Below are 24,437 nucleotides of genomic sequence, written 5' to 3' on the forward strand. Positions count from 1 at the left end.
GAGCTCTGTCTGTCTCTCCCACTCTCAGTTTTCTTTTCTCCTCTGACAGCCTTTATGGGACCCGAGGGAGCGAGCTGCCAAAGAGTGAGACACACTCACAGGTGTTATTGCACATCCACAATGACTCACATGCAGCATCCACCTGCCTGCGATAACGTTCATTAAAAAAAAAAAAAAAGAGTGCTTGCCGTCTCCCGCTCTGTGTGCATGCATTCAAACACATTTACACTTTATAATGTCTGTTTAGCAGAATAAGAAGAACGGTGCAAATTCTCGAGAACTCGAAACAGGACAACAATCCTACGCAGGAATGTGACAGTGAAGGCATCAGATATTTAATGCTAAATCCTTCTTATACACATGAAAAGACAAGCAAGCAACTCCTTCTATTGAAATTCTAATCTCAACATACTCTCATTCTTGAGATTTGGGATGAAACTGTTACTGTACTGTACCGTACTTTTAGGGGGTTTTGATAAGAGCAAAAATGATTAATTGATTCAATTAATGAAGTAATCGCCAACTGCAAATGGTAGTGTTTGCTAACAGCAACTAAGGCACCAGAAATTTGATAAACAAGACACTTATTATCACCTGAAGCATATTTCTAAAATATGCCCACTGTTATCCATCTTTTTGTTTTCTCACGCTTAGACTACAGTCTTTAATCCTGCTGAAGCTAAGACATGTTTTATACTTGCATGTTTTGTGCAACAGAAACCACCAAACCACCACCAAACTGCATCTTGTGCAGAAAGTTTGGCTGCTCGTTTGCTGCTTGTGCTTGAGTCATACTCACTATCTTGATTTGTGATGCATCTAACTGTTTTTGGTTTTATTGTGCTGTTTTCTCCTTCATTAATGTTTATATTGTATGTTTTTGTTTTGTTTAAGTTATGTTTTTGAGCTTTTCTTGCCTTTATTAGATAGAATAGCCAAAGAGTAGACAGGAAAGGGGGGTGGAGAGAGAGGATGACACGCAGCAAAGGGCCACAGGTGGGAGTTGAACCAGCTGCTGCTGCAGGGAACCGACAGCCTCCATACACGGGGTGGACACTACTAACTGAGCTAAACAGCCACTGTTTTTTAACCTTTTATCCTTTGTTATGCACTTTGCAACTAAGTTTTGAAAGGTGCTATAACATTTTTTAGAAAGTTTAAAGTTTCCTCTGATGATGCTTTTGTCTCTTAACTGCCTGTCTCCACCAGAAGTGGGAGTTTAGTTTGATATCTGCTGCTTGTGGTCGCCTCCTAACTGCATTTGATCAAATATCTGAGCCGTTTTATAATCTAACAAACAGGATGAAGGACGGACAGAGCTGGAGCAGCATGAGAGAGTTTCTTCAGCAGCAGTCTGAAAAACATTTTTAGATCAATTCTCCTGCACAGCTCTGCGATCAGACGCTCACCTCAGGTTAATTGTCTTTGATTTCTCCACAATTGACACAGATTACAAATAAAACCTGGGAAAGCTTGGAGTCCGATCAGTTCAATCAGCCTAAAACAACAAGTGCAAAATGCTGAAATTCTGCAAATCTATTTAGTATTTTCACAATTTGATCGCACTTGATTTTTTGTAGATGTTTTTTATGCCAGATGGGACAGATAACTTCCACTGTATGTCATTTGAAATACTTCCCTTAGGAAGGTGTTTTAGACTGCCAAGAGACACCAAAAATGTGTCTTTTAAGGCCGAGACACACTGAAAACAACTGACGTGCGTCTTCTGAAATACACCTATTGATTTAAACGGTGAGGTGCATCAATCAGTCTGAACTTGTTTGATTTTGGAGCTTCAAATTAGGACCTAAGCTGTTTTTCTGCAGCGTAGAACCTGTTTAGAGAGAACTAAAAGCAACAAAAAAGGTATGTATGTACCTAAAACCAGGTAAAAACAATCATTTGATTGAAAAAAAGAAGTGTGACATGGACTCGAGGGAGCGAGGGAAGCAGAGAGAGGAGGAGTGTGTGGATATGGACAGGTGTGCTGACGTGATATAAAAACTTTTTTTGATCATGAATCCGAATGACACTGTACAGTTCTGAGGTTTATCAGAGAAGTATGAATTACACTGCAGACTGGAGTCTCTGTTAACAGTAACAGACAAATCTGTGTTATAAATGTCTGTGATACATGATACATGATGTTACATGATACAGCATTGTGTGTCTTCCTTTACAACGGTGTGATGCTAACATCTGGCTGGTGTAATGCTCATAAGTTATCTCAACAAAAGATCAGTAGTTGGCAAAACTTTTTCAAAATTTAAGTCACAAAGAGTCACTGGAGAGGAGCTAAAGAGCCACATGCAGCTCTGGAGCTTCCCCAGGTTAGTTGTAAGCTAGTTAACAGACTTAACTTTGCATTGATTTTCTTTTAATCTGATATCTGAGGTGATTTCAGGTCACATGACCCTCTATAAATGTGGATGCATGTTCACAAATGTGAGAGAGCAGACTGTGTGAACCATCAGGGTCATTTTACTTGTGTTTACTTCCTGTCACAGCCAGCAGCAGTGACAGGAAGTAAACAAAATTCAGTCCTGCTATAAAGAACTCGATCATGTAAAATCTAGATGTTCTGAGATTTTCACCAGTCAAAGACAAGCGTTTGCATTTCCATGTAAACATGATTTAAGTGTCTGATGATGAATCCAGGTCATTGCTAACATTCATTTACATTGCTGACATGTGGATCTGGACTGTGAAGCTGTAAACAAACACACATCCATCTGACATGTTAATTCAAAGCAGCTCTCAAGGACACTCAACAACATTTTGTTTTGCTACAAAGACTGAATATATTAATTTGTAATTTGTTGTGGCTTCATGCAGAACTCTACTATTATTGCACAGTGGTGAATAAACTGTAGTAGATGTAGTCCAGTGCACCATATTTGTATTGAATTTAATTTGTTTTCGATAAGGTTATCTGATATATGACATGGATTTGTGTGGACGTGGACGAGGTCAGAGGTGCCCAGAGCCGAGACACTTTACCCCTCGATGATGATGATGCCCTTTTGTATTTAATCTTTTTTTTTTTCAAACAGTGTGACATCACCTCCTCTGACCTGACACAGCATGATGCTGCATATTTGTTGGTGTGCTCCAGATATCAATGTTAACCACCTTTTTGACCTAAACAACCTGTCCACTGGTCCAACGCTCTGCCCCAGAATAATTGAACTTTTTTTTAAAAGTTATTACTGTGTAAATTATTTATAGCTCCCTCCTAAATGCTATATTATTTCTCCATTATTTCTTCCATTACCTACTAGTGGTTAGTATATTATCAATATCCCATATGTACAAAACATTTCTTAGTTTTCATCCTGGAATTTGTTCATAAATCCAACCTTCTGTGGTGTTCTATCATTAAATGTATATACAATTAAAAAAAATATGCACATGCCGGCTGTGTCATACCCACACAACCTCTGTAATTAGACTAATTAATTTTTGTCACAACAAAGCATCAGAGCGTTTGGACTGCCGAGTGTTTTTCACACGTCTCCTTTCATTAAGCTTCCGTCTCAGAGGAATTACAAAACGTTTAATCACAATTCCCACAAAAACATGTCATCCTAAAAAAATACCAGCAAATAAACATAACGCATTAAAAAAAAAAGAAGAAAGAAATGTTCATTATCTCTGAGTCATTAAAAATTCATAGTTTACTCTGCATGGATAATTAAATTATCTATTTTCATAAAGCTTCACTCAAGGCTAACGGAGGAGATCATCAAAAAATCTTCACTACAAAGTCAAACAAAAAGAAAGAGGAAACAGATCTGCACTGCCTCAGTCCATCCAAATAAATTAATCTTGGTCAAGTCCTTTCTAGCCTGAATCTTTGGTTCAATCCGTATTTATTTAATTATATTTCTCAATGAGATATCATGCCCCAGTTTTTCTCAGTTATTAAGTTCAAAGACGGTGCACAGAAACTCTAAAATCAGAGGAGTCTGAATACTTAATCCAACGATTAGATGAGGAGACAGGAAGATGTTAAAGGCCCAGTCTGTAAAATTTAGTAGTATGAGGTTGTAGACTACAGTCAACTTGCTTCACCTTCCCCTTCTAATGTGTATGAGAGCCTACAGTGGCTGCAAAATGTTTGGTTTGTCTGCTCTGGGCTCCTGTAGAAACGTGGCGGCCTCTAGAAGAGGAGCTACAGCCCTCTGTAGTTATAAGCAACTCATTCTGAGGTATTCTTATTTTCAGCTGATTAAACACAAATGAAAACATATTCAATTTTTTGCCATATTCTGCTGGTAGATTCACCTCATTTTTGAACTATTGCTAGCAGATTTAATCAGCTCTAGCTAGCTAACGCTAACTCCATGAGTTTGTTGAAATTAGCCTCCAGCCAACTTTCAAACAAAACTTGTTTCAAACAAAAATATTGTAAAACCATCTAAAATACACAATTGCTGGCTTTTTTTGTTTCACATCTTTGACATCATCTTTGGTTTTCATTTTTACACTGAAGTCTTTTCCGTCTCGTTGTACCTATCACCTTGATTTTTTGTCTTGTTACATCTTTTTTGTCTTCTTACGCCATTTTTGGTTTCATTGCATCTTCCTCATCGTATTTTCGTCCTGTTACATCTGTCATATGTAATTTGCACTGATGGACATACCAACAAATTGTCTTCTCCAAATGTTATTGTCCATTTAGGTTGAAATCAGTTTTGAAGTTGAAGTGAAATGCATTAAAACTAAAGTAACAAGCCTGTAAGGAGGAGAAAATGTAGATATTTGTGTCCAAATGTAGGGAGTAAAAGTAAAAAAATACTCACTAAAAAAGTATGAATTACAGTAACAAAATATTTGTAACTTTCCTAAACCTAACCAAGTAGATTTTGTGCCTTTCTTTTGAAAGTCTACCCTGACGATCTTGACCACAGAATTGAGACCTGAGTTGTATCTGCAGCGTCACAGTTTGAAGTGTTGGTCCACTGACCGAGCTGCTGCTGTATTTGACAGGTTGGGAGTGAGACTGTGTTGGAAAAAGACATGTCTGTATGCAGAGTCTCAGTCTCGCTGCAGCTCCGTGCAGACCTGCTGTTCGGCCTCACAGCAGGATTCATCCTCTGCATCCTGTCTCTTTCATGTTCCAGAGAAATCTGCGTGTGGTTTTAATGTTGCTTTGACATTTGTGTAAGCCAAAAAGCATTTAATTCTTTGTGTGCTTAAATGTTGTCATCACCTTGTGCAAATAGCCAATGTGGAGACGGCGATGCGGGCGCTGTAATAATGTTTTCTGGTTGGTGTGAGTGTTCTGGCTGCAGGGATATAAATAACTTCAGTGTTTTCTGAGTGTGGAACTGGGACAGCCGGATAGTAGTGCCTTTTAATCCGTTTTGGATTAAACTACATCATGGTTTACTTTATGCTGAAGAAGCGAAGAAATGTCGAGTCATGGGGGCGTCGCTGAGGTTGTGTTTCCTTATGAAGCTTGGATATGAATTAGATGCAGAGGTGGCAGACGTCCACACGTTCTTTACTCCAGTAGAAACACCAATATTTATTTAAATAAAAGACTCTAGTAAAAGTAGAAGTAGTGATTCAACTTCTTTACTCCAGTAAAAGTGAACAAGTACAGGCTCTGATGTGTCCTCAATGCTTAAAAGACAGAAGTAGTAAAAGTTTACATTGTTTTTACTTTGTTACATCTTATTTAGTTGTTTTTGTCTTATTGCACCTTTTATGTTGTTTCATCTTATGTTATATTTTATGTTATTTTAGTCTTCTTACGTCTTGTTATGTCAATTTTGTCCTGTTACTTTTTTAAATTACATTATTTTCATCTTGTTACGTTTTGCGTCAGTTTATTCTTATGTCTTTTTATGCTGTTGTTACACATTTGACATCGTTTTCATCTTGTCATCATCTTGTAATTGTCTTCTTTTGTTGTTTGTCTTGTTACATCTTCTATGTTGTTTTTGATGCTTGTTACACATTTTATATAATTTTCACTTTGTCTTTTACATAATGTTTTTCATTTTCTTCTTGTTACACATTTTCTCCTTATGTTGTTTTTATCTTTTGTTCTTTTTGCCTTTTTACACATTTTACATAATTTTTGTCTTGCTGTGTCGCTTCCATCTTGTTACATCTTTTACGTCACTTTATTTTTATATCTTGTGTAATTTTCCCCTTGTTACGTCGATCATGCTCATGATATTCACTGATGGAAACACCAGCGAACGTTTTCAGAAAAATATATACTCTAGATGTTCCAGAAAACGTATGGTTTGTAAAATCAGAAGTCTCCTGCTTCAGTCTTTTTGGTGACCTCACAGTTTTGACTTTGTGTCTTTGCACATATTCAGACGCCGCCGCCCGTGGACACATGAGTTGGTGTTTGACGTCTTCTATCTTTGCCACATGCTGGACTGTTGAAGTGCCCGCTCGGTCAGTGTGGGTGAAATGATCCTTCAGGTTTAATGTCTGTTAGGATTTTAAAGTGTCCTCTCAGCTGGAGGGAGAATAACTTCACACGATGAATATGGAGCCGGGAGGCGGGGTGACGGAGGGAGGGAGGGGGAGACGGAGAGGCTTCAGCAGAAAATAGAAGGAGAGGACGAATCCAAGGACGAGACTGCACAAAGACGAGGGAAATCTCTGTTAGTGTGCTTGTCACAGTGATGCAGATGGCACATTCACACTTCTTCCCCTGATTGAATTTGACTGTCACTCTCTGTCAGACTGTCATGTTCTCCGAAACACAGAACAAGTACAGAGCTGCACCTTTTCATCAATTATTGAACCAGGGTTGTGTACTGTCGAGCCTCGCTAAAACCTCATTAAATTAACATTTCAGGGAAGAATTTGTCAAAACACTGATTTTATCATCCTTTAAAGGAGCAATATGTAAAAATTGAGTAGAACCAGCTGATCTTACAGGTAGTTCATTATCTTGGCCTCTAGTGAAAAAATGCTTCACAGGGTGTAAATAAACATTACTTCGTCTTTAAAAATCAGGAAAGAGGAACAACATTGCAGTACAGTGACAGTCCTGCCTTCAGCTGTGAAAATATTGACATCATCCAACAACTCAACATCTCATTCAAAGAAACATTAGCACGTAAAACCAACCACTAACATTAACAACACAGACCAACCTCTAACATTAGCTACACTTAAGAACTGCTAACGTTAGCTACACAGACCTTAATATTAGTGTAACGTCTGAGTTTGGAATGTTAGCTGTTAGCCTGTGCAGCTAACATTAGTGGTAATCCAGCTAATAATCTCTATTTTTACTAAATGTAACTGTAATCTGATTACGTCTTCTTTTTCGGTAACTGCAATGGAGTACAGTCATCTTTGTTTTGCTACTATAATTACATATTCCCAATACTTGTAATTTGTTGATTCCCAAACGCAGAGTATTTAAATTTATCCTACGTCTTTAATCTCTGATGACATATGATGGTCATTTTATGATTTATTACAGCAAATATCTTATAGATTTGTCCTCCATCAAACATAGTGACAACAATCAGGACACCATGCCAGATCTGTGGGAGTAAAAGGAAGCTCATTTCTTCAACAAACAGTACAGCACAGATCCTGCACACACACACACACACACACACACACACACACACACACACACACACACACACACACACACACACAATCCCTTTTTTCCCTTTCTTATGCAATCCCACACAGCAGAATACAGGCTGCTGAAGATCAAACAAGATACTCGTCAACAACCTCATCCTCTCTGGTTACAACAATCCCCACCTCCTCTGATGCTACTTCAAAGTTTCCCGAGTCACAGTCTTATCTAAATAAGGTCTGCTGGCAGCCTGATCTGGTTTTAAAATGAGTCTGTGATGTTAATCCCTCGAAAAAGACGAAGAAGAAGCCCATTTAAAAAAAAAAATTTGAGCTGATCTTGATCTCGCCACTGATAAATAAAAATAATTACAAACACTGAAGCCTCGCAATCCAATTGCTCTGATGCGTTCATTATAAAACCGTTTAGTCTGACACGTCTGGATATTAAGCACAATAACAATGCTGCTTTAATCGTCATTCATGTAATTGCTGTTTTGGGTGAAAGAGGTTTGTTAGGATGCTAAAGGCAGCTGTGAGGCGCTAATCTGCGCTCAGCTCCACCAACAGCTGACAGATAAACTTAATTAGCATGCAAATGGTTCTGCAAGTGAACATTTGTGCTCATTTCTGCAAAGTTTCATAAATCATATCAGTTTCTAATGTTCACCTAAGCGCTTCATTTTGTCTTAGTTGCCATGACGGCGTGATAAACGAGGGCCAGCGTCCTCCTGGTTACGCAGCGAGGGGGCGGGATGATTAATGATGTTGCCATCAAATGTGGCGCCATGTTCCACCGACTTGTATCGTGTTATCAGCTGGCACACACACACACAGAGTGAGGTAATAGCCTTGATCGTCATGTCAAGTTTTTACCCTCCAGGCAAATATTCGACAGATCTTTCAGAGAGCAACACGTGGCGTTGTGTTAACGCGAGCAGACGGAGGGAATCTGCTCAGTCATTCATTCAGCAGATGGCAGGTCCGACTCGGACTGAAGCCAGACAGCCTCCGGCCGGTTCTGACAGAGGGTTAGCATGCAGCTCAATATGTGCCCTTTACTCCCTGTTATAATCATATTCTAACATTAAAGCTCTAATATATAACATTTCAACAAAATGTCTTAAAACATCTAGACCTATCTTCTATCACTCATTCTTGAGAAGTAGGACGAAACTGTATTTTAAGAGGGTTTGATTTTTACTCTTCAATTATGCCAGAAAATATATTTTAAAAGATGAAACTCTTGGTCAGCATCCTAGTGATTAACTTTTTATTAAATGTTGACTACTTAGCTGCACAGACTGCCTGCTAATGTTAGCTACACAGACCAACAGCTGACGTTAGCTACAAAGACAACAATAAAAACAACTAGACCAACTACACAGAAAATATTTTGAGGGAGTTTAGATTTTAACTCTTCAATTATGCTGGAAAATATATTTACATATAGTTATATTTTTTATTAAATGTAAATGTAAATGGCTACAAAATTATTTCCTGGCTCTCTCCCATTTTGAATTAATCATCTCTCATTAAATATTTGTTCCTCATCTCCACATTTAATTACAGGGTATTAAGTCACAGCTGCAGGTAAATATTCACATGGTCTGAATTCATGTGACAGAGATGGAGGAAAACAGAGTTGTGGAGACATAAACACACACACACACACACACACACACACACACACACACACACACACACACACACACACACACACACATGCAGATCTGATATAACTGTAGTTGTTCCATATTCATAAGTAAAATGTTTATTGATGAGCTATCTGCTTAAAAGGCCCTGAAGGCCAGAGTGAGAAAAAGATGCGAGGCCACATCTATTGACTCTATTGTGCGGCCCCTCTCCTTTGGCCTGGACCCTCGCGGCGGTGCCACTCGCTCCTGTGTGCATCTTTTGCTCGTCTTATAAATAGAGTGGAAATGAGTAGATGAACAAGTAGAACAATCCTCCCACTCTCTGCTGATTATTAAAAAGAAGCGTGACGCTCCTGACAGTTACTGTATCTCTCAGTCAGCCATCAATCTGCAGAACCAAGATACGCCTGAAGAACTGACTCACTTTTTTTTTCTTTTCTTTTAAATTTCACATGCAGCTGCAGAGCATGAAAGCGTGACTGCTGGAGTTTATCTTTACCGATCCATCATCTCTGCCTAGTATCACTACAATTTACCTCCATATTGGATGACTCACGGTCATGTATGTGACAGAGGTCAGTGTCAATGCAGGAAGTTGTGTGTCCTTTATGTAGAGAAGAGGAACATAAAAGTGTGACCATCAAGATTCGCCTTTTTATTAACGTTCAGTTCAACCTTAACTTAGTTTTCTGTAACATAACAATTTTTTTTTTTCCAAAATCAAATTTTTTGTATAGATGTTATAGAAAACAAAAAATTAAAAATGAATGTGATATAGGTTTTTGCAGAATCATCCAGTATTGACATTCTTGTCTTACATTGCGAGGCTTTGGAAAGAGTTTGATCTGATTGGCTGAAGTTAGCCCAGGTGAGATGTGATTGACAAAGACTTTTCGCCCTGCGTTTAGCTCAAAGCTAAAGGAGCTGTTAGCCCCAGGCTAAAAGAGCATTCACACTGGTACATTCCTGGAACGTTCAGGGGGGGCTAACCCCGACTTTAGCCAAGGTCTAGCTGGCCCTACTCCAGAGCAGGGTTAGCCCCGAGTCTGCGGGGTTATCCCCTGAAAATCGACTAAACCCAGGGCAAAGGAACCAGAGTGAAACAGAAGATTAGAAGAAGAAGATAATCAGCCAGGTTAATGGAAAACACCTGTGTGGATGTACAGAGGCTTTAATCCAGAGTTAGAAGAAGGGCAGTGTGATTCATGTAGACCTGGATTTAGCCTAACCCTGGGTTAACAATGCGTGTGTGAAAAGGGGCTAAATTATCCCAGGTCTAACTCTTAGCCCTGGCTTAAGGATATGCAGTGTGAAAAGCCCTACTGATTGGCTGAGCTGTTCATCTAAGCACCTGCCAAGTGTTTTTCGAAAGTGCCTACACTTTTCCAAACAGTTTCTAAGGACAATTTTCCACATGGTTCTGTGTAACAAGCCAAGGCGAGGGTTGTACCTCTTATATCATATTAATGGTAAAACGGGAAGCGTTTCCCAGCTTGCAACAGGTCCTCAAATCTAACAGTTAGTGCATCCAAAAGGTTTAGGAAAGATCACTTCATTGGTCAAAAAACAAACAAACAAACTGGTTGAAGGAAAACTACACTCTTTTACAACGTGAGGTTTATTTTCGTGAACATGACGAATCAGGCCAAGAAGACCCACAGAACTACTACCCATAGAACCTCCTAAATGACCCTTAGAATCTTCTTAAGGAATTCTAGAACTTCCTATATGACTACAACAACCTCAGAAGTCCTTAAGTGCTGCAGAACCTCTAGAGTGGCCACTAGAACCACCTAAATTACTTCCAGAACCTACTAAATTACCCCTAGAATCTCTTAAAGGCACTCTAGAACCTTCCTGATGTCCACTACAACCTACATTAAGAGCTTAGAACATTATCAACGGTTAGTAAAACATCCCCTAGAACCTTCTAAACAGCCACCAATATACCATCATAAAGTACAAACCTAGAACCTCATCACTGACCTCTAAAACCACCCCTAGAATCTCCCAAATAACCCCTTGAATCTTCTAAATGAATTCTAGAACCTCCTCATTGACAAAACAACCTCTTTATGGACCTCTCAGCCAATCAACTTTGGACCCATACGACACAATGTTTGTGTGTATGACTGTCCTTCACATATCTTGAGAACGTTTCAGCTGATTGACCTCACACTGGGTGGGTGTATTGCTAAGGACCCAAGGGAGTGCAGCACCGAATTTGGTGCAATTTTGCCTGATGGTTATGCTATAACAACAAACTTCACGTTTTAGCCTGCAACTTTTGAATCGTAAGACATGTTTGTGTGTGTGACTGTCCTTTGCATATCTTGAGAACCGTTCATCTGCTTGACCTCACACTGGGTGGATGTACTGCTAAGGACCCGAGGGAGTGCAATGTCAAGTGTGAAGTCGAGATCCTTGACATTGCTGCGAGGAATCGGTCTGCTCCGAACAGCCACGCTCAAACAGGCACTACAGTTATTTCAAAGATGAAAACATTTATTGATTAATCAAGAAAATAATCTATAGATTAATCCGTCATGAAAGCTATCATTAGGGACAAAGTAGGGATGGTCAGTGAGACAAAATAGCCTCATGTTTGTGTCAAGGCTGTACCATTGTGATGTAGACTGACAAGTGGGAGGTTGTTTATTTAATGAAGCCTAAAGGGAAGGACACAACAAAATAGTCTTTGTGCTTATGTGTGAGGCATTGATATATTTAATTCTTGAATAAAAAATCAAACAAATGATTAAAATGCAAAATATGACAAAGTACCTGTGGCCTTGAGGCAGTAATTAACATGTTCTGATATCAAGAAAGACATCTGTTTTGTCTGCATCATAAAATTTATATCCAGCCATGAGTTTGTCTCAGAGAGATTCACGCCGACCTTGAATGCTCTCTGCAAATAAAGGAGGTGGTAAATCTAATCTGTCAGCTAGCATTAGTTTCTGCTCAGTCTGACTCTGCCTGTCACTAACATGTCTGTTGGACTGTAATTATACACTGGTTACTGGCCTGTGGCTGGTCAGTGGATGATACAAAGAAAACAAGCACGTTAATCTGTCAGAAACTACAATCTGCTTGGTGCTAAACGGACTGAGGCTCTTCTGATGCCAGGTCTGGGTTTGGAGGGTCTCCCAATGTTAACGGTTTCCTCTCTCTCTCACTCTGGTGACATGCAGGTCAGGTGAATTGGAAAGTCTCAACTCCCCCGAGGTTTGATGGAAATGTCTGTCAGCCTGAGTCTTAGCTCTGCAGCTCGCTGACCATCTGTCGAGGGTTTTCCCTTCGCCTTCTGCACAGAGAATACTGAAGACTCTCCTCACCAGTAAAAAAAAAATACAACATTGGTTGTTTTTTTTTCCAAAACTTTAAGCTGCACTAATCAACATTTTTAGCTGCATGGATCAACCGATGGCAAACTTGGTCAGTAGGTCCAAACTGAAATATGTTTCGTGAAACTATCAGATAGATTGCCATGACATTTGGTTCAGATGTGCATGGTCTCCAGAGGATGAAACCTACAGATTTTGGTGATCCTCTGACTTTTCCTCCAGCACCATCATCAGGTCAATATTTCCAATATTTTGGTTTATGACCAAATACCTGCACACTAGTCTTGCATAGCCAGACATCTCTCCATGGCACTGGAGAAAGGTTTGAGTCCAGACACATTCAGTTTTAGGGGAAAAAAAACACCCTGCCTTATTTGCATTTCTGTAAACCTATCACAGGCATCTTGCGTGGAGCTAAGCTTAAAGTGCAGCGATGGTACTGCTGCAAAATAGTGTTGAGGGGGAACTTGTTTTGGTGGAACATTTGGACGTCGGGAGGCGAGATCTGGTATTAAGAGACGACATCACCGCAAAAAAAAAAGCATCTGTAAGAAAAGGATAAGATAAGATGCTGCTTTTTGTACTAAAGGTGCAAATACAAGCATCAGGTCCGTAGACAGGAAACGGCAATCAATCATCAAGATCAGTCAGGCTCCACCGGCAGCAAAAAATTGGCTGAAAATTAATTGGAAGCTATTTTGACAGTCATATTATCATTTTTAAAGCAAAGCCACCAAACTTTAACCGGTTCCAGCTTCTCAGATGTGAGGATTTTAAGCTCTTCCTTCCTTTTTTTGCCATAAATTATTATAAACTGAATGTCTTTGGGTTTTGGGCTGCTGGTCGGATGAAACAAGTGTTTGAAGATCTGGCTGTGTGAAATTATAACAAGCATTTCTCATTATTTTCAGACCTTTTATTGCCAAAATGTTTAACAGATCAATAGGCAAAATAATGAACAAATTAATGAAAATAATCCTTTGTTATAACCCCAGAATGATGCATTGAGGAGAAACAATTCACACACACAAACATGTATTATTTAATGAGCCCTATGCTTAAATCGTTCAGCTCTGCAACAGTATACGCATATTTTTCCCAAGGTAATCTTACTAGTAATACTACTAAGAGTTGGATAAGCAGAAAAGGCACAGATAATTAAAAAACAACATTACTGCGGGCTGAATTTCAACATCAGGGAGAAAACTGTAGGAACACCCTTTCAAATCTTGATTTTGGGGGAGAGAAATGAGGACACATGGTGGTGGTCTGTAACAGTATGAAATGAAAGCAGGGGGACAATTTAAAATAGATGAAAGATGAGGAGAGATGAAAACTGCTGAAGTGTTGTCATTTCAAACTGACATGCTCCTCGCCGTCATTGAGCGGAGCCCAGCAGGCATATGACTCATGCTGCCAGTTTCTTTCTCACACAGAGCTGTTTGTGTTAGATGCCATGAAATAAAAAAATCAAAATCAGTGTCCAACTCCTGCGGCTTTTGTCTCCCTTTCAGTTTTTTTAACAATCCCATTTTGTCCCCCGTGGACAATAACTGTGGGCTCATCACCGTGTCTCACTGCACCTGCTGCTGATGGAGGTTTCAATGAAATGCAAATGTGCATCTGCATCTAAAGGGTGACATTTTGTATTTGGAAAGCTTTTATAATCAGTTTTCCCGCAGCGAAAGGCTGTTATTTGCAATTTTGTACAATCTGTGTTCAAAATACCAGCATACTGTGGACTTTGCAGGGAAAATTCACCACATTTCAGTGTTGATGATTCAAGCAATGAATTTGTCAGTGCTGTTATATCATACCTGCTAACACACCATAATTTGCACGGTCCTCAAACTTTATTACGAACGACTATCGTAAACGGATCCATAAGCTTTATATGTTGGACTGACACAGGCCAAAATTCAGGGTTCAAGAATATACGCTCCAACGTCAGTTCAATGTTTTGAGCTGAAGTTGACATTTGAATGCATGCCAGCAGTTCCTACATGTACCAGGATGCAATGCGTGCGAGCTTCACACGCCCACGCCCATGTTGCTGTGTGAGCGGGTCCTCTTCCATGGTGATGTGGTAAAATGAATCCAATATAATAAATCCAACACTGAGTGTCTTCTGTGGTCACTCAGCATTTTTTACATCTTGGAAACAGTTGTTGTGTTGTTAGCATGTTGTTAGCTACCAAAAGGCAATCACAAGATGCTTTGGGTTGTTGACCAATCAGAGGCTGTGCTCCTGATTTGTCAACCAATCAGAGGCAGTTCTCCAAACTTGTCACCCAATCAGAGGCAGTTTTCCTGACTCGTCAACCAATCAGAGGCTGTGTCTCTGACTTGTGATGGCATTGATCCTTTGGTACATCACAAGTCAGTGTACTGATCTTAACATGTGATTGGCCCTTCAAATTAAAATTTGCTATGATCACGATAATGAGCTCATCACACGGCTGTGATATCGTGGTCATCGTCACAATCCTACTTCTACATGCTTGGAAACTCACCACTAGATGTCGCTAAACCCTGCACACTGGACCTTTAAAACTTTAAATAAGTCAACTTTGTTTTTTGGTTTCATACAGGACTTGTATTACGGTCATTTGACCCGACCATCCACCCAGTTTTACTGCCTACCTGGACTTTCTTTCTCTTTATACTACAATTACTACGGCTACTAGAGGTCGCCACCTGACATTAAGCGTAAATATGGGTACTTCTTGCACTGATGACCTACACGACTGGCGAGGGCAGGGTGGTTAATTAAAAATCTCTCCTGTTTATGTCAATAAAATCTGATCTGGATGGCGTCCCTGGACATGGCGTCATTAAAACGAGTCCCCAGTGCTGCTTTTATTGAATCCATGTTTCTTGTGTATCTTTTTACTCTCTCATGCAAATTAAATGGCCCCTCATTATCTCTGTCAAGTGAAATCATTACTCTTTGACAGCCTCATAGCTCCAGTTAGCAGGACGCCACCGAGGACTCAGTTAGAGGCGTCCTCATTAAAATTATGTTCATTATACCTGCTCACATCTTGGCTCGTGATGTTCAGAGTTGGAGTTGGAAAGGTGAGTTAACTACATTCAAATGACGGCTGTCTCAAACTGTAATTAGATGTCCACTCTCTGTAGACTCATATCAAATTATGCTCTTAATGAAGATGAATGAGGCTTTGCAGAGGATATAGACTTGAATTAATACAGACCTGGATCTTATCTACACATGGCAGAGCCGAGAGACATTTACTCTTATCCTTAACCTCTCTTACTGTTTCCTCTGAAGTCCTCTTCCCTGCACAAACCTGCTTGAATGTCTCGTCTGAACATGATGAAGGACACCTGTTCATGTCACTCCATCAGGTGTTATAATGTAGGGTGTCCACCTGAGCAGAGACCAACAGAAAGACCCAGAGGCGGCTGTACAACTACTGCAAATCTGTAGAAAATGGATGTATTGAAGGGATAGTTTGGATTATTTTAAGTTTGGTTGTATGAGGTACTTAGTCAGTAGATGGAGGTTGACGCTCCCCCAGTTTGGAGAAGCAGCAGGAGTACTGGTGCAGGAAGCTACGTAATGTACTACTGCACCTAAAAAAATCATTAGTTTTTTAAGTGTACATTATATTTAGAATATTTCCGCTGCTTTACCTTCCTGTCAGACAGACTTTTATGGCAGTTTTGTCACTCATTCCAAACCAACCAAACTCCATTGACAAAATCAGTAATTTTACCTCACAGCACACAGGAGTTGTTGGTTTACAGCTGCCTCCATCTGTCACTTTGTTTGTGTTATTGAGTGACTTTGGTGTTTTAAAGGGTTAATTTGGATTCACCAAAGTTGCACAATAACACAAACAAAGTGACAGATTGTGGCAGTGGTAGAAAAGCAACCCCTGTGTTCTGTGGAGTAAAATTACTGATTTTGTCAACAGAGTTTGGTTGGATGGGAGAGAGCAATATTTGGCTCATTTAACTGTCAGAAAAATCTGTCTGATATCAAGGTAAAGTGGTGAAAATATTATAAATATAGCACACATTAAATTTTCACCAATTTTTTCCATGATGGTAAAGTCATGATCCACCTTATCTGCCTCTGATTGGCTTGTACTCGTTGTCTTTGTTACTTGAGTTGGTTTAGCGTGAGGAAGTGATTGGCTGGATTTGTTAGACATTTGATTAACACCTGTTTTTATTGGTCTTTTGGATCGCAAGCTTTTTTTATTGCTATAATTAAACATTTGCAGTTAGTTGTGTAGTTGTATGTTGAGTGATGGTGTGCATGCATAAGGAAGCGGCATGTTGGAACTTTCATGTTTTTCTGTTGTTTTTTTCTTTTTAAAAACTAGCTAAATAATCTTACTAATCACAACACAACAAAGCAACATCATAAAAATATAACACTTCCATACTTCATTCTTTTAAGTTGTTCTAACTATCCCTTTAAAGCCGCAGTAACCAGCTGTTCTCTCTGCTGCTTGCATCACTCCACTAAGCCCCTCCCACCGACCCCACAGGTTCAAACGGCAGCAGAAGGAGTCAGTTACCCTGAGAGAGACCCCGGTCCCCCTTGTCATGATTCTTCTTCTCAAAGATGCCCCTACAGCACTTCAAGGCCCCGGGGCAGAGCGCCTCAGGCTTCAGAGGCAGCTGTGACGCTGTCGAACAGCAGAGAGAGAGGCTGGAACACACACACACACACACAAACACACACACACACACACACACACACACACACACACACACACACACACACACACACACACACACACACGCACACCTGAGTTATTCCCCACTGTTCGTCATCACGCCTCTTTGCCGTTTGTCGATATGAGCAGCGGGACGTCGAACACAAGGAACCTGAAGCCTGAAGTTTTCACACACCTGTTTCATGTGTTACACCTGCAGGAGTTTTAAAGGAAATTTATCACCAGCTGCAGGATTTCCTGCGTCATCATGTTTCCATGGTGACAGTTGTATTTCAGCTGGTATGTGTCACATTAAAAATACCCTGGAGTTTACTTAAGTACTTTAAATTTAATAAAATGATATTTATATAAAATATCTAAATATACTTCCTCCTTTTTGTCACTTTGAAACATCATCATCATGTCTCCATGGTGACAAATTTAACCGATTTTGAGTCTCGTCAGCACATGTCAGATGTCAAATGTTATGAGACAGTAAGTTGAAGTTTTTATTTTTTACTTCAGAATTGAGACAGTAATTCAGAATTATGGGACAATATGAAATTTTGACTTATTACTTTGATTTAACATGAGTGTTTCTTTTTCATGCCTAATTTTTGTGTTATTTTGTGTTTTATTTTGGCAGAAATGAGCTTCCACAGAAACAAGCAGTGAAACCTGCTTCCTGACAAGTTGATGGATTCGTCCCCAAAACTGTCTGATTGTGGGCGGCGGTGACGGCGGCGTTGGAGGCGCCTGGCGACTTCGCTGCTGTCAGTCTGTCTGTTTCTGCAACAGGAAGTGCTGCATGAGACTCTTGTTGAATTTGGCTGAAGTGCTCAGGATTTGATTGTCGTATCTAAAAACTGTCTTTCGGAGCAGCGAGTTTGATTTTCCAAACACATCCTGGACTGTAAATCTCTCTGTGATCAGGCCGACACCCAGTTTGCTGAAAGACTTCCTGTTTCTTAAGTAAAGTTTTAAAGGAAAGGTGTCTAAGTTTTCTTTAAGGATGAGGGCAAAGAATGAATGAATGAAAAATTGATGTTTATGAGTTTATGCTGAAGATTCACATAAATTCAGGCCAGAGTATCAAAATATTCAGTATTTTTAACTGAGAACTAAGAGGAAAATGAAAAGCATTTGCCTTAAATGTTGTTGCATTCAGTGTACTTATTATTTGGTTATTTTATATTTTTGCAGTAAATAAAGCCTCTGAAACTCAAATTTCCTGCTGTGGTTTTGAAATCCTCCGTTTTTTTAGGTCTCAAAGTTGACAAGTTTGCTATAAAATAATATATATGTATACTATGAAATGTCACACTCACCACAGTGTCTAATTATGGCTTATTAAACAAAGTGTTTCATATTTATTTTTACCATTAGCCGTTTCCACCTCAGAATGCTTGAAACTTTTAGTCCCAGGAACTAATTTTCAAGGAACTAAAAGCTTCTGTCAGTCTGTTGTCTGTTTCCACTGCGGTGTAAAAACATTGATGCCTGTTTTTATGTGTCATTTTTGTGTGCAACTAACAATGATGATGTATAATCTCTTCTGTAACTTCATGTTGATCTGTCGAAGAACAATAAAACAAAAAGCAAACCAGGTTGTAGCTGCAGGTTTAGCGGCTTAATTAAATCGCTGGGCGTAATGTTCAGTTCTGTGCAAGCCCCACCCCCAAAGTTCTCCTAAATTCTCTAAGTTCCACTTTTGGAATGTAAGCTGTGATTGTAAAGTCAATGTGGCAGTGATGATGCTTTGAGCTAAATTTTAACATCATGTTCATAATGCCAGCATGGAGATGTTTAGCAGATTTACTTTCCTGTTTAAATGATCTATAGCGCATGGTCCAATGTGCACGGTGTGCGGGGATTAAGGTGTGTAATCTGGTCGTCAAGTAAGGTGTAAGGCGCAGACAGATTGTATTTAGTCTTTGAATTAGGTATGTTTGGGTGTAACATGAATTAAAATCTTCTCCCATTCCCTTTCAGAGCCAGGTGCGCCTCCCTGCAGCGCATTGCTATTTAAATGGTCGCAGACAGCAATGCGCCAACAATACACCCGATCACACCTCATATTAATACTAGCACACACCCATGGGTGCACAGATGGTGCTACTTACGCAACGTGGGCGCTGGGTGAGAAAATGACAACTGTGTCAGTCAGAAAAAAGCAATGACAAATGCACTGTGTGTGTGCGCCGTGTGGAAGATAAAGCCTATAATGTTTATCATGTTCACCATCTTACTTTAGCATATTAGCATGCTTATTAGCTAGGGGTGCAACGGATCATAGTTGCCCTGTGTCCCGTACGGACCACCCCCCACAGTTCAGCATGCATGGACACTACATGTGACCATCATAGTGTGAAACACAGTTTTACTGTCGCTGTTTGTGTTATGTAGGTTATAACACCTGAAATCTCAGTGAACAGACAAGACAGATGCTGCTGTGTGACGTCACCTCGAGTCAAGTCCCGACCACAACTTTTCTCTGGTGTAACTCAGCTGTCGTCATAGAAACAGATCAAAAGATTGTGATATTTATTGATGAGAAATATTTGTTGATAGCTGCTGTTTTAACCACACACACACACACACACACACACACACACACACACACACACACACACACACACACACACACACACACACACACAGCTCCTCTCAGCTCACTGGAGCAGTTCTGTGTCTGTCTGTCTGTGACTCTGTGCGTCTGTGTTGACTGGCTGTTATTCGTGACTTCTAACCAATCAGATAGTTCTGTGGGCGGGACATTGAGCCAGAGTATTCAAAGTATACTGTACTGTATTATTATTATAGTGTAATTCGTCCCACCTCTTTTTTCTTTTTTGCTGATCTGAAAAATGATCTGATCTGTCACTCACAACTGCGATATGATCCAACCTGTGAATTTTGTGATCTGCTGCACCCCTCAGCTAATTAACACTACACAAAGAGTACAGCTGAGGTTGATGGGATAAACCGAAATATCAAACAACACTGACCTAATGATGGCGCTAGCTGAAAAGTCAGAGGATCAACAAAGTTATTACAATTTAATCCTGAATGGAAAATGAACGTCTTACCACAAACCATCCATGAAACATTTCAGTCTGCATCAAAGTGGCCTTACCAACATGTTGCGCTGCTAAGAGCTAAGAAGCTAAATATTTTTACATAATAAATTCTGCTAAATAACAAGAAAACATCCATCTGAAACAAGACGGTCAGAGCTGATGAAGAGGAACCACTGATGAAATGTTTCCACAATCTCTCTCCAGGGATATGAACGGTGTGACAACATCTGTTTGTTCCAGGCAAATACACACACACACACACACACACACACACACACACACACACACACACACACACACACACACACACACACACACACGCGCACGCACACACGCACACACACACACACACACACACACACACACAGGTGCTGCATCTCACACACAGGCTGTCTGGTATTGATCCGTTCACAGTAGCTGCCAGCAAATTAAACTGTTGCATAAATTATTGAAGCTCATTAAAACCACCACAGCAGTAGAATCAAACAGTGGTCTGTGGGCCAAATCTGGTCATTCAACAAAAATATTTGTCCTTCTGAAAGTGCAGTTTCCGCTTTAATTATTGCATCAACACTTCTGCATGGTTCTTCATTTATCTGCTGTAGATAACAATGTAAGATGATACTCATGTAAATCACATGAAGTACAACCTCATCAGACATTAAAGGGATAGTCTGGATTATTTGAAGTGTGGTTGCATGAGGCCTACAATACACCTACAACAGGTGGTGGTCAACATGCCCCCAGTTTGGAGAAGCAGCAGGTGCACCGGTGTAGGAAGCTAAACAGCAGCAATAAGTAGTTTAGACACCTAAAAAATATATAATTTTAAGTGTACATAATATTTTGAATATTTTCATAGCTTTACCTTGATGTCAGACAGACTTCTCTGACTGTAAATCACAGTTAAATAAGCCAAATATTGCTCAGTCCAAACCAATCAAATCACTGATAAAATTGCTAATTTTACCTCACAGAACGCAGAAGTTGTTGGTCTGCTGCTGCTTCAATTTATTAGCTTGTTTGAGTTATTGTGTGACTTCTGCATCTTAAAAAGTGAGTTCAGATTCACAGAAGTCACACAATAACACAAACTAACTAACCAGTCAAGGCAGTGGGAGTCCAGCAGCTCCTCAGTTCAGCCAGGTAAAATTACCTTTGGTTGGTTTGGAGAGAGTGGTATTTGGCTCATACAACAGTGGGTTCCTGTTAGAAAAGTCTGTCTGACATTAAGGTAAAGTGGTGAAAATATCCTTAATGATTTTTTAGGTGTATAAAATACGTTTTACTGCTGACCTTGTCCACAGCTTAGCTTCCTACACCAGTACTCCTGCTGCGTCTCCAAACTGGTGGCGTGTTGACCTCCATCTTCTGTAGGTAATACCTCCTACGACCACACACATAATCTGAACTGTCTAACAGGAAGTGCGGATAAATAAATAATTTCTGAGGCGGCAGTAACAATATTTCAATGCAAACATAAATGAAGCAGCCGTGTAAAATTTCATTTCAAGTCCTGCTGTGCAAATGTCACCAAAGGACGAGGTGGTCCCTGACCATGACACAGGGGTCATCAGGTGACCTTGTACAAATACTGTCCACAGAGAGAGACGAACCTCTGCGCTGGAAAACACAGTGACAACCTGAGCAACAGAGCGCAGCAGAGAATCTACTTTCATGCCGATGTCCTGCAATCCTGGAGAGAATCATTAGATACAGAGTCACAGCGGGGTTTGGCAACTTAACAGTGCAACTAAAAATCAGGCGTGCCAGCAGGCACAAGACAGCTATGAGGGCAACAGGGAGGGAAGAAAATGAATCCATGCAGAGTCTGTGAGCAGCCAGTCATGATACAAAGCAACTAAACTCACTGTGGACCCTGAACACCCCGTCTTTCTTCTCTGAATATGAACCTCTGCCATCAGGAGTAAGACTCTGTGTGCCAAAGTGCAAATCAAACCGCTTAAAGCTCTCGTCTGTTCCAGCCTCCATCACGCTGCTCAGCTCTGACGTTAAACCTTCGAGCAACAGAGAAATCTGCAAAAAATGTGCAAAAAATACAGACTTTAGCACTTAGCTAACCTGGGAACCAGATGAACCTGCCGGTATTTAATCTGGAGCAAGTTCTACAGTATCATCAGTCCAGATTTGAAAAGTCACATGTCACGTATTTCCCTGCTCTCATTGGTCAGTCATTTGAAAATTAGTCTGTTGATGAAAGGCAAGCTCACAGCACCTCTGGCAAAACTCTGCAACCCACACAAAAAAACATCTACATGGATAAACAGCACTGCAGGTAAGAGGAAAAATATCTTTTTTTTTTGTTCTGATCTTACATTTTCCTTCTAAAGACGCCATAATGTCCAGCCAGCAGGTCCGAGGCCTCAGACTCCTGACACTCAGATCAAACTGTGCTGATCAAACATGAATTAAGATTATCTAACTGCACAGGTGCTGCTATGTCACACGTTTTGTTGCTCTGATTGGTTGTAACGGCGTCCTGAGCCATGTTGGCGTGTGCGTGTTGATGAATGCCACCTGTGAATCAAAAATAAACTGACTCAGTCACGTTTGTGAATTCGTCTGACGATGATCGGTTAGCTGTCAACATCTATGGAGAGAAATCAGCTTCAACCCTGGTGACACACGTGTGTCACATGATCCACGAATAAAAATAAGATTTACAAATGTATAGAAGAGAGTAACAAAAACAACTAACACATTTAACACCGTTACTTATCAGCGATGTAACTCAGCTTATTTTATGGAAGAGAGGAGCAAGATTTATTTATTTTTTTTAACTTTGCAATTCACAAATAAAGTGGAACTGTCAGTTTTAGTGCCGTGCACAAATAAATAATAAACAATATTTAAAAATTAACAATAAAATTAATAATAATTAAAAAAAAATCTTTCCTCCTGTTGTTATTTCCATATGCCTGGCACTAATGTTCTTCCATCCATTTTCATTATATATTATTAATCTGTTGGGTAATTTGTAAGATTGAATCATTTAAAGCGTCATTATGACGTATCTGTGACGTCTTGGTAATTTGTCCCACCAACAGTCCAAAACATTCAGTTTATCGCGATATGAAACATGTAAAAACAGAACAAAGCAACTAAATACTCACATTTTAACTGCAGTTTTGTCAGAAAAATAACTTTAAACTGTTCATGATAAATTTCCCGTTGATCTGCAATGAGATTCATTGTTTCAGCCTTTTAATATATTCTTTAATAATAAATTCTTATCATATAATAATTGTGGAACACATTTATAGATTTCATTTTTCTCATCACTTTCTTTCTGCAGAAAACAGCAACAAACAAACTGAAGACACTGAACTGGTTTGGTGCAAAATGTGCGTAAATCATAAAACCAGGAAGAAGAGTGGAAACTATAAGATTTAACACTGAAAATCAATAATATTCTGATTTGATCGATAATAAAACACCACTGATCAGAGACTCTGATCTCTCTGCTGTCACCGTCCAGTCACGATCAATTAAACAACTATTAACCAAAGACATCCACCAACATTAACCTGCAGCCACCGTCCGCTGCTCGTTTTTAAATGATAAGCTCGTGTTTTTCTCACGCAGGTAAAATGAGAAGTTGCTCTGCAGCTCGAGCAGAAGGCGCTCTGTGAATCAGCTCGGTAACATCTGCTCCGTGTCGCCTTCAAACAGCTGCAGAATTCAGCGGACACTCGTTTTTAGAAAAGAAGAAGAAGGAGGAGAGAATAAAAGATGAAGAAACTCCGCGGAGGATGAGAGCTGCACTCACCTGTCCGGTCCTGCTGCTGTCGGTGTCTGTCTGCGTCCACAGACGGTGACTGTGACTGCTGCTCTGCACAGAGAGGCGCGCAATGTGTCTGTCTCTGTGTGAGTGTGTGTGCGTGTGTGTGTGTGTGTGTCAGCCAGCAGCGCAGCATGGAGGTCTGTGCAGTTTGGAGAAACTGCGCAGTGAAACAACGGAGCAGATTTGACTTCTGTGTGTTTATTTGAATTCTGTTTGTCGTCCAGAGAGGTTCGTCCTGTGAGATCAGGTCTGCAGAACCAGTCAGTGATGCAGCT

The 24,437-nt window shown here is 40.0% G+C and overlaps 1 protein-coding gene across 1 annotated transcript in view; it reads right to left on the bottom strand.

Annotated features, from left to right (window-relative positions):
* The window catches only part of LOC146308828 (neuropeptide Y receptor type 1-like), a 35,006-nt gene extending 10,787 nt beyond the window's left edge, over window positions 1-24,219 (bottom strand). Inside the window, exon 1 of the mRNA XM_084745747.1 lies at window positions 24,148-24,219. The gene's annotated coding sequence lies outside the window, so the exon portion shown is untranslated. The remainder of the gene's footprint in view (window positions 1-24,147) is intronic.
* Window positions 24,220-24,437: the final 218 nt, after the last annotated feature.

This window comes from Lutjanus erythropterus, chromosome 20, assembly GCF_056507025.1.
Source record: "Lutjanus erythropterus isolate fLutEry1 chromosome 20, fLutEry1.hap2, whole genome shotgun sequence".
Taxonomy (NCBI): domain Eukaryota; kingdom Metazoa; phylum Chordata; class Actinopteri; order Lutjaniformes; family Lutjanidae; genus Lutjanus; species Lutjanus erythropterus.